Genomic DNA, 15,424 nt, shown 5'->3' with positions numbered 1-15,424 from the left:
AATCCTTCAGAAACAGACAACCAAAAAGATTTGACATATGTATCCGAATAACAAGAATTAGAAAACCAATACTTAGACCTTAAATTGATCTCGAAACTATTTGTTTAGACCTTAAATTGATCTCGAAACTATTTAAAACCAAGCATATTAGATTTTGTTCTTAGCAATGCAAACTATTTACATTTAAGAAAAAAAAAACTATTTTAAAAGGGTATACTTTGACGTAACTTCGGACCGTACAGAAGACGTCGGTAGGCTCACCACGTGTGAAGTTCACATCAAACCACGAGGCCGATGTCTGCTTTTAAGTACGACACCGTACCTAACATGGAGACAACCGTATCTGTTGACGGCATTCAAATTAATGGCACTTTTTAATGTCTGCAACAATCTTAAGATCTGTTAAATGGTAATTATAGACAGTTCGATTTCATTGGTTTACGTCGGACCGATTATATAATCATATACTCCCTGCTGAAAGTAAGATTTTCTAAAGTATGCACGCTCATTAAGAATTTAATAAATGTTTATAATTTAATTTATTTTTTACTTTATTATGCACTTTCCAATAACTTTCCACCAATGAAATTTAATCAATTCAAATATTCTCAATTAATGTTACTCAAAAATATAAAAAAGTACCTTAACAATATAGAAAATCTATCTTTGTGGAACAAGAAAAAAATCTAAAACATCTTACTTTCGGGAACGGAGGTAGTACTAGCCTTCTAAAATATGATTGCATCTGATCTAATTATAATTGGTTCGTGTAAAGTTTATTGTCCCCAATTAAATGCATTCAATGATTATAAATTTATTAGTAGTAATAATAACCGACTTTTAATAGGTACAAGTTCGATAATCTTTCAACTCTTGAAATCATTTGCCAAAGTAAAAAACTTATGGAAAGTCATTTTGAGGACATCTGATAAAATTAGAAAGATAGAGAGAAAATTAGCAAGAATAACATGCATAAATCAGAAAATAGTCCAATTTTTTTAACATGTGAAAAACTCAGACTCAAATTGTAAATAACACCGATAGACAGATTAAAAGCTAAATACCGTTGTTAACTGACACTGGTATATGGTTAGTATTTGGTAGTAAATGGTTACGTAGTAGCAAGAAATAAAGTCAAAGGATGAGAGCGTGATAGCGTAACAGCCGATAGCCAGCTAAGAAGCACAATGACGAATTAAATAATGCTAGAGAAGATTCTCTTTTTTGTCAAACCGCTAGAGAGGATTCTCTAAGGGTAAAAATTAAAATCATGTTTATTCTAAAATTATTATCAAGAAAAATAAAATATGCAAAGCAGACCAAAAGAACGTAGCCGCAAGATTCCAAAAGAAGACGCGGGGTTGGTGTCAGTGAAAAAGACTGAAGTGCACCGACGAGACGACAAGTAAGAGTAAAGCGAACCACGTACGCTTCGGTGCACCGTCTCATAGACTCGTACTCTATTATTGCTCACCATTTCCCGAGAGAGCACGGTCACTTTTTGCTTTGTTGACCTTTGCTGGATTTATAGTCAGGGTTGACTGATTCATTCCAAAAACTTGTCTACAGTCTCTGCTTGCTCTTCTGTCACAGCGTGTGGACTGGATGTTACAAATATTTGGGTTTGAAAAACGTCACCAGTAAAAGTTGAATCTGATAATGAAATTTTTTTCAGTATTCAAGGAAACTTTAAGTGCTAACTAGACTATGGACCAACGTCTAATGTCTATAATAATTAATTGAAAATTTGTGCGGTTTAAACGTTTACAAATTATAATAATATACTAAATATATCTACTATAATAGACTAAATCTCATGATTAATAAATAAATCTCTCTGCTTTAAATTAAGGATCATTGTATAATAAAGTTTTTGTTACAAAATAAATTTTATTTTTGACTTCAATGCCAAATTTTACATTAATTTATCTCTTTTACTTCTAATTAAATTTAAAATATGATAAAATTTAATAATTAAATATGACAAAACTAAACATGTAACTATTTATAATATGTGTAAAGACTTTAAAAGATATTTAATTTTAAATGTAGGAAATGAAATTTATTTCATACTCCACTGGTTCCAACATATATGATGTTTTTGACATATGCACAATAGTTAAGAAAATTATATTTTGTCTAAAAATATCATTAAAAATAAAATAAACTATCCACTAATTTACATAATAATGAATAAAATACTATTGGTTACACAGTTTTTAATAAAATTAAAAGTTACCTAAAAATAAATACATCTTACATATTGAAACACCAAAAACTCTATAAAACATCATACATTAAACATGAAGGGAGTATTATTTTATAAGATTTTAAAATATAATATTTTAGCTATCATAATTAATAATTAAATTTTATATTAATTATTATTATATTTATAGATAATCCAGACCAAGGAGTAATTCCAAAAAAAGGATTTGTTGTGAACTTTACATGCATGGATACCATTTAATATACTCAACCATCTATGTACATCTTATATGGAGTACTATATTAATTGATCATAGATAGATTGTTATGATTTGATTGCTTCTAATATGTTACTAGGTTAAGATCCACGCCTTGCGCGGGATCAACATTATATATATAAATTATTTTATGTATTAAATATTTTTACATATTATGAAATAATAAATATATATTAAATAATTAAAAGTCAGTAACTATTAAATATATAATTAAATTGGTGCGAACATATAAATTAATTTTATTAATCCAAAGTTTTTTTTATATTTGATAGGATATGTTATTAAATTTAAATGATACTAATATAGATAATATAGTATATTTTAATATTAATGTCTATTAAATGATGATTTCTACTCATATAGTTTTTTTGATCATTTGTATCTTTTATAGAAAAAAAAATTAAATTACTGATAACAAAATTTTCATTGTGGGACTAATAGTTTTAGTAATTTATAATTTAAAAAAAAAGTTGTCAATGATTGTTCAAAACTTTTATCAAAAAAATTGTTCAAAGTAAATTTTGAAACTAAAATATTGTATTTTATATGGTTTATAGTTTAATTTAAAACGATATATATATTAATCTTAATAATTAATTAAATTAGACTTTTTACTTATATAATTTTTGTAATCATTTGTATTTTGTCATAACAAAATTTTTAAACCATGGATCATAAAATTTGAATGTGAGACTTTTAACAGTTTTAGTAATTTATAGCCGTTTGTAAAAATTCAAAATATAACATATACATAAAAATCTAAATTTTTATTATATGGTTATTGTGGTTGTTTAATTTATATAATAGTTTAAAATTAAAAAAATATGATAGAAGATACACTATTTTTTTATCAAATCTTTTTTATTCAAAATCATTAATTGTCATATATATTTTAGCCACATTAGGCAATTCCGTAAATTTTATTTAAGGAAATAATAAAGTACATTAATGATGAATTTATTGTTAGTTTAATAAAAAAATTATTATATAATTAGATGGACCAACATATTTCTCTAATGATTCTAAGAATCATTCTAGTGATAACATATGGTTACAAAAAAAAGTTGTAATGCTTCTCAAATAATACATAGGGGATGTTTGTGTTTATATATGGTACAAGATATATAAATGAAAATATATACATTTATTATATATGCAGATACGATTTTAAAATGACCATGTTCGAGGGAAGAACATTAAATTGCTTGTTTTCTTTTGTAGTGAAAACACATTATTTTATACATATCACTACAAGAAAACATATTTTTTACTAGGGCAGTATTCGTTGTAAATTCGTCATAAACGGGGTGTTACGACGAATTAACGTCGAAAGACGTTTCGTTGTTAAACGTCCGTCGTAACGGAGGTTTCGTCGTAAACGACTCGTTACGTTTACGACGAAATATATTCCTCGTAAAGCGCAGGGAAAGGATTCGTCGTAAAGCCCACGTAATTATTTCGATGTAAAGCACACGTAAATACTTTCGTTGTAAATCACTCGTAAACATTTCGATGTAAAACCCTCGTAAATATTTCGATGTTAATCACTCGTAAACATTCGATGTAAACTCCATGTAATGTTTACGAGGAGTTTACATCGTTTCTTATTATATTATTATTAATTAGTATATAATAGATTTTAATTTATATTTAATATTCAGAATTTAAAATAATTTAAATTTTAAAATGAAATATGAAATTGGAAAACATATTTTAAAAAGTCATACAATAATATTTAAATTCATAATACAAACAGAAAAATAAAAAAAACTACATATTCTCGAAGTAGTTGGTGGGGTTGCTCGGCTGTTGACGGGTTGGATCGGACTCTTGGGGATCTCGTGGTGGCATTCCAAGAGCGGCTCGTCTCTCACTCAACATTCTCTGCATAACCGGGTTTCCCACGGCCATCACGTCTAGCAAATCCTCAAGAGAGTCTAAACGAACCTGCTGGCTATCCATTCGAGCCTTCATCTGAGCAGTCTCTTCATCCCGTCTCGAAGTGTATGACGAAGTTGCCCTTGCAACTTCGTTAACAGAGCCTATACCGACTATCCGTCCCTTCTTTTTAGGAGCCACCTATAAAATCAAAACATATATTAATATAGTTAATTATGTTAAAATATTTAAAATAATGTAAACAAAAATTTTAAGTTACCTCTTCGAAGATTCTGTCGACCTCTTCGGTGGACAATGTGACTGGTAATCCATCGGGAGACTCCTGGGTTAGTTGCGTCTCCCGTTCTTCAATCCGACCAGCCACTGTTCGGAAGAGTTTCTCAGATGCAGGATCCACAAAAACTCCGTCGGATGTGGCGTGAGTCATCTTGAATAGGTCAGACAGAGAAGGTAAGACTCCCGTCTTCTCGAACTACAAAAAAAAATTAAATTAAATATTATAAATTATATTAATTGAATATTTTAAAATATATATTTAAAACAAAACTTACAGCTTCTAGACGGACTCCTGCATGAGGTTTTTGTCCGGTTCTGTGAAGCATGGGCAAATGACCATCTTTATCCTTCGTCCTTCGAGAAGCCGAGCACGAATTGGCCTTTTTGATCGAAGAGGGGTGCTCCCAATAGGCGATGAGGCCATCCCACACATCCGTCGTGAGCTCAGTGGGCTTTCCCTCATACCCGTAGATCTCCCACTTGTCCTTCCAATCAGAGACTGTGTTGCAGAGGCGTATCTTTGCCTTTGCAACGAATTCCGCCTTCACCCTCTCGGTGATTCCCAAAGACCAATGCCACTTTTGCTGAAACATAAAAATTTTGAAAAAATTACAATTAATAATAAATATTAAAAAATATATATATATTTAAAAGTGAAAATTTAATTAAATTTAAAAATCTTACCGCAAAACATTTAAACCACGTGATCTTAACGTGATTTGGTGTCTTGCTCCAGTTCGGGTATGCCCCGTCGTAGTAACCCTTAATCGTCGCCGAAACGCTCCGGCTAACACGGTTGTTAGCCCCAAACCTGAAAAAAAAAACAATTTAACCGTTAGAAAATAAAAATTAATTAAATTTTAAAGTAATAAAAATTAATAACTTACCAATAAGTTCCTCGGGGTCTATCGGGGTCTAGAACATCCAAACCCTCCCGTCCAGGCTGGGCAAGCAAATCCTCCACCGTATATCTCGCGAATGGAGCATATGAAGGCACACGCAAATCCGGATGAACTGCACCTTCTGGGACAGGCTCAGGTGCAGCCGCTGGAGGAGGAGGTGGAGGCATCTGCGGTGGAAGAGGAGGACTCGAAAAAACTCTCTGAGAAGTCTGAGAGTCTGGAACTGCATCGGAAGACGATGGACCGGAAGAAGATGTACCGGAACCATCGCCAAACAACTGGGCATAAGTAGGTGTTGTTGGTTTCCTTCTATGAGCCATCTAAAAAAAATTAAATAAATTTAATCAATTATGACGACATAATTAAAAAATTATTCCGTTACCTAACTAATTACCTAAACTATAGTATTCCGTCATCTAACTAATCACTTAAACTAATTATCTAAATAATCACCTAAACTAATTACCTAACTAATCAATAACCTAAACTAACTTAAAAAAAAAAAAGGAGGAAAGAGAATGTACCATAGAGGGAGAGGAGAGGAGTTTGAGAGGAATGAACGAGGCAGCCTCGTCTCGGTGTCCCAATATATAGAAAAGGTTTCGTCGTAAACGCGACGTAATATTACGACGAAGTTACCAGGCCCGCGTTTTTTCATTTACGACGAAGTTACCATGCCCGCGTTTTTCGATTTACGACGAAATTACGTCGAAACATCGGTTTACGACGAAATTACGTCGAAACATCGGTTTACGACGAATTTACCAGGCCCACGTTTACGACGAAGTTACCAGGCCCGCGTTTTTCCATTTACGACGAAATTACGTGGAATAGATAACCATTTACGACGATTTTACAACGCTTAACCCTAAACACCGAGAATGAAATCCCTAAACACCAAAGTCACATATCATCTAACATCATATCTCTTCTCTACTACTTTGTGCTCTTTCTCCAACTTAAACTCTAAAACCCTAAAACTCCAAATAATTTTTTTAAAACTAAGACAAATACATTTTATATAAAACAACATTTGTTACACATACATTAGGATGGTAAAAAAACAATATTTCTTTAAACATAAGTTACAATAGAGAAATACAACATCTGAGACATATATTACATCACTCTAAATCGTTTTCGTTCTCATCACTATCATTACAATCATCATCGTCACTTCTCTCGAACTCGTCTTCACGTGCTTCATCTGTCGCATCTTCGGGAATATCTTCATATTGAAAGTTTTGCGGGTCGATCAAAAGGATTTCATCAGTTGGTTGTTCTGGTACCTCAACTTATTGATAGCGTCTTCTTCTTGCAAGGGCGGTTCTTCTCCAGCGACAATGCGTCCACGAGGTGTAATTTTGATAGCAGCTAACCAGTTTATCCCGGAAGTTCGAAGCCGAGGATAAGGAAGGAAGCTAACTTGCTCGGCTTGTGAAGCTAAAATGAAAGGCTCAAATTTGTTGTATCTTCTCCCAAAATTGACATCCACAACACCAAATTTGTTATACCGAATCCCTCGGTTCACAACAGGATCGAACCATTCACATTTGAAGAGGACGCATTTTAGCTTCAATAACCCCGGAAATTCCACTTCAATAATCTCCTGCAAGATCCCGTAAAAGTCCGTTTCACCTTTCACACATATTCCGTAGTTACTCGTTGCCCGATGTCTCCCATACTCGTATGTGTGAAAGGTAAATCCTCGTGTGAAATACATAGGTGATGTGGTGACCTTTGCAACTGGACCTTGAACCAATTCGTGAAACCATACGGGATAATAAGGATCGTCATAATCAACCTGCAAAAAGCAGTTATTCTTAATTAATATTGAAGTATCAAAACACTTACTTAATTAATCAATGTATGAGATATATTACGTACCTGTGATTTTAACCACTTGACAAAGTGCTTATCTTTACGTGTGTCCACATCAGTTGCAGATATTCCTGGTATTGCTTCTTCAACTTGAGATACAAACATGCTGCAAATTAAACAAATAATCAAGTCATACATAATTAACTGCAATTCATATAATTAACATTCACAAAAATATTTACCTTTCAAAGTAACGGGTCACTGCATCCTCGCAGTTGAGCAGAATATAAGTGTGGGCACTATGTTTATCCTCTTCACATGACCACCATACTTCTTTCGTTTTACCACCAAACCGTGCAATTTCGCAGAAAATGTCAGGAACACCATCAATTGGATATGATGTCGGTACTCCACCATCATCATATCTTCTAGGAACTCTTTTCCTCGTACGAACAGTTGGAGCAAAGTAGTATGATGTGAAGTTAGATGTTTCGGCTGTCAAACTTCCCGCAACTATTGAACCTTCCACCTTTGCAAGATTTCTTGCTTTCCCCTTCAAATGTTTCATCTGTCGCTCATACGGATACATCCATCCGTTGTGAACAGGTCCACGAAGCAATGCTTCATACGGTAGGTGGACAACTAGATGCTCCATGACGTCAAAAAATGAAGGAGGAAATATCTTCTCCAGGTTGCACAATATGATCGGAATGTTATGATGAAGTTGTTCGATGACTTCTTCCTTGAACGTACGTGTGCTGAGATCTCTGAAAAAAGCGCCGATGGCTGTATATTGCAAAAGTAATCAAATTAATAACATTTCATAACATATGTATATATATTAACGTTTTATAATTACCTGCAAGTGCTTCATGGACATTTGCTGGAAGGAGCTCGGCAAAAGCAAATGGAAGTAGTCGTTGCATAAACACATGACAATCATGACTCTTCATTCCGGAGAACTTTTGACCTCGTTCAACACATCTTGACAGATTTGAAACATAACCATCAGGAAACTTAACTTCTGATGCAACCCAGTCAAACAAGGTTGTTTTGGCTTCTGATGACAACCGGAAGATGGGAACAGGAACGTTTCCATTGCTCTTGATATGTAACTCACTTCTTGAGCAAATATCAGGTAAGTCCATCCTTGACTTTTTGTTATCTTTTGTCTTCCCAGGGACGTTAAGTAATGTATTCATGATGTTCTCAAAAAAGTTCTTCTCAATATGCATGACATCCAGATTGTGGCGTAAGAGAAGATCCTTCCAATAGGGTAGCTCCCAAAATATACTCTTCTTATGCCAATTGTGAGACACACCATACCCATCAGGCATATTTCCAGGAACATGCCAATTTCCTCCAACTTTAACTGTTTCCTGAGCTCCGTAATAATCAATGTCTGCTTCGATCTGCTGGCCGGTGAGATATGGAGGAGGACCGTCTCTGACAATTTTTTTGTGCCGAAACAATGTCTTATTTCTTCTGTACGGATGGGCAAGTGGAAGAAAGCGACGATGACAGTCAAACCAACAACTCTTCCTACCATTCTTCAGTTGAAAAGCATCCGTCGATCCAAGACAATATGGACAAGATAATCTTCCATGTGTTGTCCAGCCAGACAACATCCCATAAGCAGGGAAATCACTTATCGTCCACAGCAGAACTGCTCGCATCGTAAAATTGTTTTTCAAGGAACAATCGTACGTCCTCACCCCTTCTGACCACAATTGCTTTAGCTCTTCTATCAACGGTTGAAGAAAAACATCAAGAGACCGTTTTGGATGCTTCGGCCCAGGGATTAATATGGTCAAAAATAGAAATTCTTGTTCCATGCACATATCCGGCGGTAAATTGTACGGCGTAAGAATGACTGGCCACAAAGAATATTGTCTACCAGACATTCCAAATGGACTAAATCCATCGGTGCATAACCCAAGATAGACATTCCGAATATTTGTAGCAAAATCTGCGTGTACCTTGTTGAAATGTTTCCACGCTCTTGCGTCTGATGGATGTGCAACCTCACCATCTCTCTGGACATGTTCCGCATGCCACCTCATCGACGCAGCAGTCCTCTCAGATTGATATAATCTTTTCAATCTGTCTGTAATTGGTAGGTACCACATCCTTTGGTACGGTACCCTATTCCTCCCACGGCCTTGCGGTTTGAATCGTGGTTTTTTGCAGAATCGACACTCTTCTAACTTGTCATCTTCTTTCCAGTAGATCATGCAGTTGTCGATGCAAACATCAATCATCTCCGAAGGCAACCCAAGACTATAAACCAATTTCTGAATCTCATAATAAGATTCAGCAGACACATTGTCTTCTGGCAAATACTCTTTAAACAACTCCGCCCATGCATCCATGCAATTCTCAGGTAAATTATGATCCGTTTTAATATTCATCATCCTAGCTGCTAGAGACAATTTAGAGAGACCTTCTCTACAACCAGTGTAGATTGGTTGATTTGCAGCATCTAGCATTTCATAAAACTTTTTTGCATCTAAATTAGGTTCTTCTACATTTCCAGTTCCATCAGCTGTTGTTTCTAAAAATGCATCACTAATCATATCTTGAACCCTATCATGATCTACCATCTGCTCATGATCTTGATGATAATTATATTCATTATGCAAATGATTCGGTTCTTCACTATGATGACCATCCTCAAAATTATTATTACTACTACTAGCTTCATTTCCCCCATAACCCTCTCCATGTTGATACCAAATGTAGTATTGTGGTGTAAATCCTCTGTTTACTAAATGCTTCCATACAGTTTCACTACGTGCAAATTTTGAATTCTTGCATTTCCGACAGGGGCAGAACATCTTACCGCTTTCCTGTGTGATCGGTGTACAGCCCGCCTGGTGCATGAATGTCTCTAGCCCGCTCAGAAATGCGTTCGTCACCCTCCCGTCGGAATCTTTGTGCAAATACATCCAACTCCGTAACTCGTAAATACTACCGCCACCGGCCATTTTTTTCTTAGATTTTTTTTTGAAACTTTTTTTTTTCGGATTTTTTTTTCGGATTTTTTTTTCTCCCGTTTTTGTGTTGTGAGGAAGAGAGTTGTGGGAAATGACATATATATAGAGAAATTTTCGAGTTGGGTAGTTGAAATATAACAACGATTTTACAAGGAATATTTTACATGGATTTTACGTGGTTTTAACATATTATTTACAACGACTTTACGACGAAATTAGGTAAGTTAAAGCACATTGAATACACGTTTTCACCTAAATATAACGGTAACATGTTTCGTTGTAATGTCGATGTAATGATTACGACGTATTTCTCATTCCACGTATATTCGTTGTAAACTTACATGGAGTTTACGACGAAATCTATTCGTCGTAAATTTACATGGCGTTTACGACGAAAGTTGGATTCCTCGTAATTGCGTTGTAAACACCATGTAAATTTACGACGAAATATTTTCGTCGTAAATGTTCGTTGTTATGGACACGTTTTCTTGTAGTGTATGCAAATAAAATATAAAAGATATATTGAATTAATTATACATATATATATATATATAAGGTATTTAGATATTGATGTGTTTTATGTTAGAAAATCATAACTGTAATTTCTTAAGTCAGTTGACATCTTCTACCTTTATAGATTTAACCGTACACTTTAGATCGAGTCACTTTAGTCCAATACTCTCACCATTTCAAAATATTACGTATTTTAGATTTTTCACATATTTTAATAAAACACACTAAATTTGCATATTTTTTATGATTATCTTTTTTTATAATTTTAATCTAATAAAAATTCAATAAGTGCAATTAAGTTTTTTGAAGTTTACAATTAATTAATAAAACATGCATTGAAAATGCAAATAATAATAATAATAAAAAATTATAGAATATGTAACATTTTGAAACGGGGGGAATATTAAATTCCCGTTAGGAAAATAAAAATCAAATGTTTGAATCAGTAAACGTGTAAAATTACGACATCATATTTATTTGGTTGAGATGTTCTTGTTTAACTGACTCTTTCAGAACTAGTAGACCGACTTTGCAGCTATGATTTTACCTTACACCTTCGTAAATCTTATATATTAAAACAGAAGCCACAACCTTGATTCATGTGTGATTTTTTAAAAAATAGACCTAATGAATATATTCCTAAAAAGTCATGTTATATTTAATCTCTAATCTTTATCATTTAAATTTTGGGCCAACCAGAAATTTTTATTGGGCTATCAATAATTGGATTTAAACAATATATGATCCATTGGATTTGTAGATAGTATAAATTAAATAGATATAATTTAATGTTGTATTACTATACATAGGGGTGAGACGGATCTGGATATCCGGGAAATTTAGGGTAACCGGATCCGGATCCAGATCCGTCGGATCCGTGGATTTAATATCCGGATCCGGATTTGTGGTTTCCGGATATCCGGGTTTCGGATATCCGTCTCGATATTATATTATCCGCGGATATCCGGATCCGGATCCGGATCCGTCAAAATAATTAAAAATAATTTTTTTAACAAAAAAATACTATTTTTTTAATATAATACATAAATTAAATATTTATAAATATATTTATATATGTTTATAATATTGTAAAAACTGAAATATAATATTATAAGATTAATTCATGTATAAATATTAATATATCAAATATAAATATTAATAAAATTTAAAAATTTAATGTATTTTAAAAATACGGATCCGGATCCGGATATCCAGATCTAAAAATTAAGATATCCGGATCCGGATTCGGTTTGCACGGATCCAAGATTTTACTATCCGGATTCGGATCCGGGCACCCCGGATATCCTATTTTCGGAGCGGATCCGGAGCGGATCTCGGATCGAATCCGGATCTCGGATAATAAGTCCCAGGCCTACCTCTATATGCTAAATATTTAAATATTTATCGATGTTAACTTTTAAAATTATAAAGATTTTTTTTTTAAATAACAAAAATCATATTATCTAACAATGATTAATCTTTACTAACTTAAACCAATGAAAACAAATTTTAAACTATATAGTTTATTTTAAAAATTAAACAAAAACAAAATCTTTAATTATGTACTCGATAATATAAATCTATGAAGCGAAAAGTTTAATTTTTTATAAACTTTCTAAATTTGTGAAATGTTACAATATCTTTGAATATGACAATAAAACAATATTTTCACTAATCTTTATATATATAGTTACGATTTTAATAATGAAACAATAATCCGAAAATATATATATAGAAGAAGATACAAATACATGTGAAATTTTGAGAGAATCTATTCAATGCAAAAATATACAGTAAACTTATTATGTTTTAAAAATTGATAGACACATATATATTATAATATATACCAATTTATAATTGAAAACAAAATATTTATATAAAATAAATGAAAACAAAAAACTGCGCGGATCGAGATATAGTGTCAATATGTTAATTTCTTTATTTTGTTAGAGACATCTCGCTAGTTAAATTAAGGTGTACACGTTTACTGGTTCAAACATTTGATTTTTATTTTCCTAACGAGAATTTAATATTGGACTAAGTGAAAACTAACCAAATTAATTAAATAAGTAAAAATATCAAACTACCTATTATTGTGTTGAGGTGCCTAGAACATATATATAATACACATAAGACAAAGTCATTATTGTCATCCATCGACACCATCAGTTACATCATGGATATCCATTTCAATATAGGACCCGAACTTATATATGGTTATGTCCTAATTAACGAAATGTTCCACTAGGTCATACAGTTTTTTTTTGTTATTCATATTTAGTTCATCAACTTTTGCAGATATATGTGATATCAAGATTATAAGATACAGTCTTTTGCCATATATATAGTTTTTTTCTTCCATATATATAGTTTTGATATGTGCATGGTCTAACGGCCTAATACTTATACTGTATTAGTCAAACGTATGTGGCCAAACAGTAAAAATATACTACTATTATTTTTAACCAATAAAATTACACAAATTTACTGACATTATAGCTACAAAATATAAGTATATTACTCACAAAATAATAGAAACAAAAACTAGTTCTAAGCTAGAGAATCATTATACAAATCATGAGATTTTAAGGTCTCAGTCAAAAGGAAAGATGACAAAATCTAGACTTTTTAGCATTTTGATGGTTGGTCATCTCTCGATGTCACAACTTGAACCGCAAGCTTATAGCATTAAGAAAATTAATCACAAAGCAAGTTTAAATAATATGAAGTCAAAACACTATAAGTGTTTATCCAAGAAAATTACAGTCATTCTATTGGAAAGGAAAGATGAATAAAAGTACTATTAAAAAAAAAAAGATGATTTAGTTAGAAGAGAAAGTGAAAAATTGAAAGTAACGCTGATCTTCTGAACTATTAATTTTACATGGACGAGTGTCCCTTTTTGAGCAACGAAAAAAACAAAGCCACAAAGACATCAAGAACTTGGTGCTAGTTGTGGTGATGATCACTAGCTAGACCAATGACGTAGTCATTTATACTACTAAAATTCAAATTGTACACATAATTACGTAATTATAAGATAATCATGATTTTAAATTATTGAGACATCTTAGTTAAATAGGTGCGACCATATGCACAATCCATGCCTTTCAGTTGAAAAATCACAAGGTGATCAGATCTAGAAGGAGAGCATATACATCCAAATTAACTAAGAGGTTTGATTTGTTTAAAGACCGCATAAACACAAATACTACAGCTAATCGATGTTAATTATGCAGATATGTAAACATGTTTAGTAGTTGTACCAGTTTAATATTTAGATTATGATCTGGTTTAGTCTTTAAGGCAAATAATTATACGGGTCCATAAAGTTCCTTTTTCCCAATATATCACTAAAGATTATAGTAGTTGGTTACTAAATATGTTATAATACACATGTTTTAATTTTTGACGTTCTTTTGATAAAGAAGTAACACTTCTTCACAATAAACAAAATGGATGAACTAATTGTTCTATATGAAAAACGCACATGTAAACATAGAATAATTTAAGTTGTAGCAAACGCACATGTAAAAAGAAAAACTACATCATCGGCTTCTTTAGAACTAACTAGCCAAGCTGAATCAATATTGATATGTCGTCATTTTCCGTTAATTACACCAGCTATCCACTAAGTATACATGATTACCCTAAAATGCCAAACGATCTCTAACCATTTGACCACAGGAGCTTCATCACAATAATGCAAAACCGTTGGACTGAAACAATTCGAGACTGATTAAAAATAAAATAAGAATATAATGTATATAAGAGTAAAGGGAAATGATACTCACGAGAGAGAAACCAATTGATCAATGATCAGTACACTAAATCTAGACCATGTGCTTGCATTTGTAAGTTAACAAAATCATTTTTCGAAATCAGAAATGTATAATAACTAAATGAATAAACCCAAACAACGATTTTAAGTCAAAAGCCATAGGAAAACTACAATTAAGAGTCACAGAGCATAAGCTGCAAAGCTGGCTTGCACAACAACAACCACAAGATAGAGTCATAGATTCAATGCTATTAGGATATTTATTATCAATACATTTCACTTATTATATGTGATTCTTGTGTTTTGAGTCCCCATGTGGAGACTTTTCATTGGTTCATGCAAATTTCGAGAAAGTTTCAAAATCATGTAAACCATTTCTGGTATTCCATAGCTCACCTGTCATCGTCCCCTACTCACCTGTCACCCAAACGAAATCAAGCAATTCAGATGCATTGATATCTCATGCTCACCAACCATTCCCTTCTAAATCTTGATTCTAGAACCAAGAAAAGCAAGATTACTCTGCATTCTGCATGTGATTTTATAAATCTGAAATATTCATGATTACAAGTAAACAAAATAAAACAATATGGGTTTTGTATAAATATGATTTATAAATTAAAATGGAGAATTTAAAAGGAGGATATAGCTTTGAATATAATAACACACTTAGTTATGATTCCTACTTATCGTGAAATGTACAGAGACAAGTACAACTAGATGTACTTGGACTTGGAGTCATTGAAATAT

At 32.6% G+C, this 15,424-nt stretch overlaps 1 pseudogene; it reads left to right on the top strand.

Moving 5' to 3' along the window:
- Nucleotides 1–909: 909 nt before the first annotated feature.
- LOC125584985 lies at nucleotides 910–998 on the top strand (annotated as a pseudogene).
- Nucleotides 999–15,424: the final 14,426 nt, after the last annotated feature.

This window comes from Brassica napus, chromosome C3 (genome assembly GCF_020379485.1).
Source record: "Brassica napus cultivar Da-Ae chromosome C3, Da-Ae, whole genome shotgun sequence".
NCBI classification, from domain to species: domain Eukaryota; kingdom Viridiplantae; phylum Streptophyta; class Magnoliopsida; order Brassicales; family Brassicaceae; genus Brassica; species Brassica napus.
The sequence above is the reverse complement of the archived record's forward strand: the minus strand, read 5'-3'. Positions and strand labels throughout refer to the sequence as shown.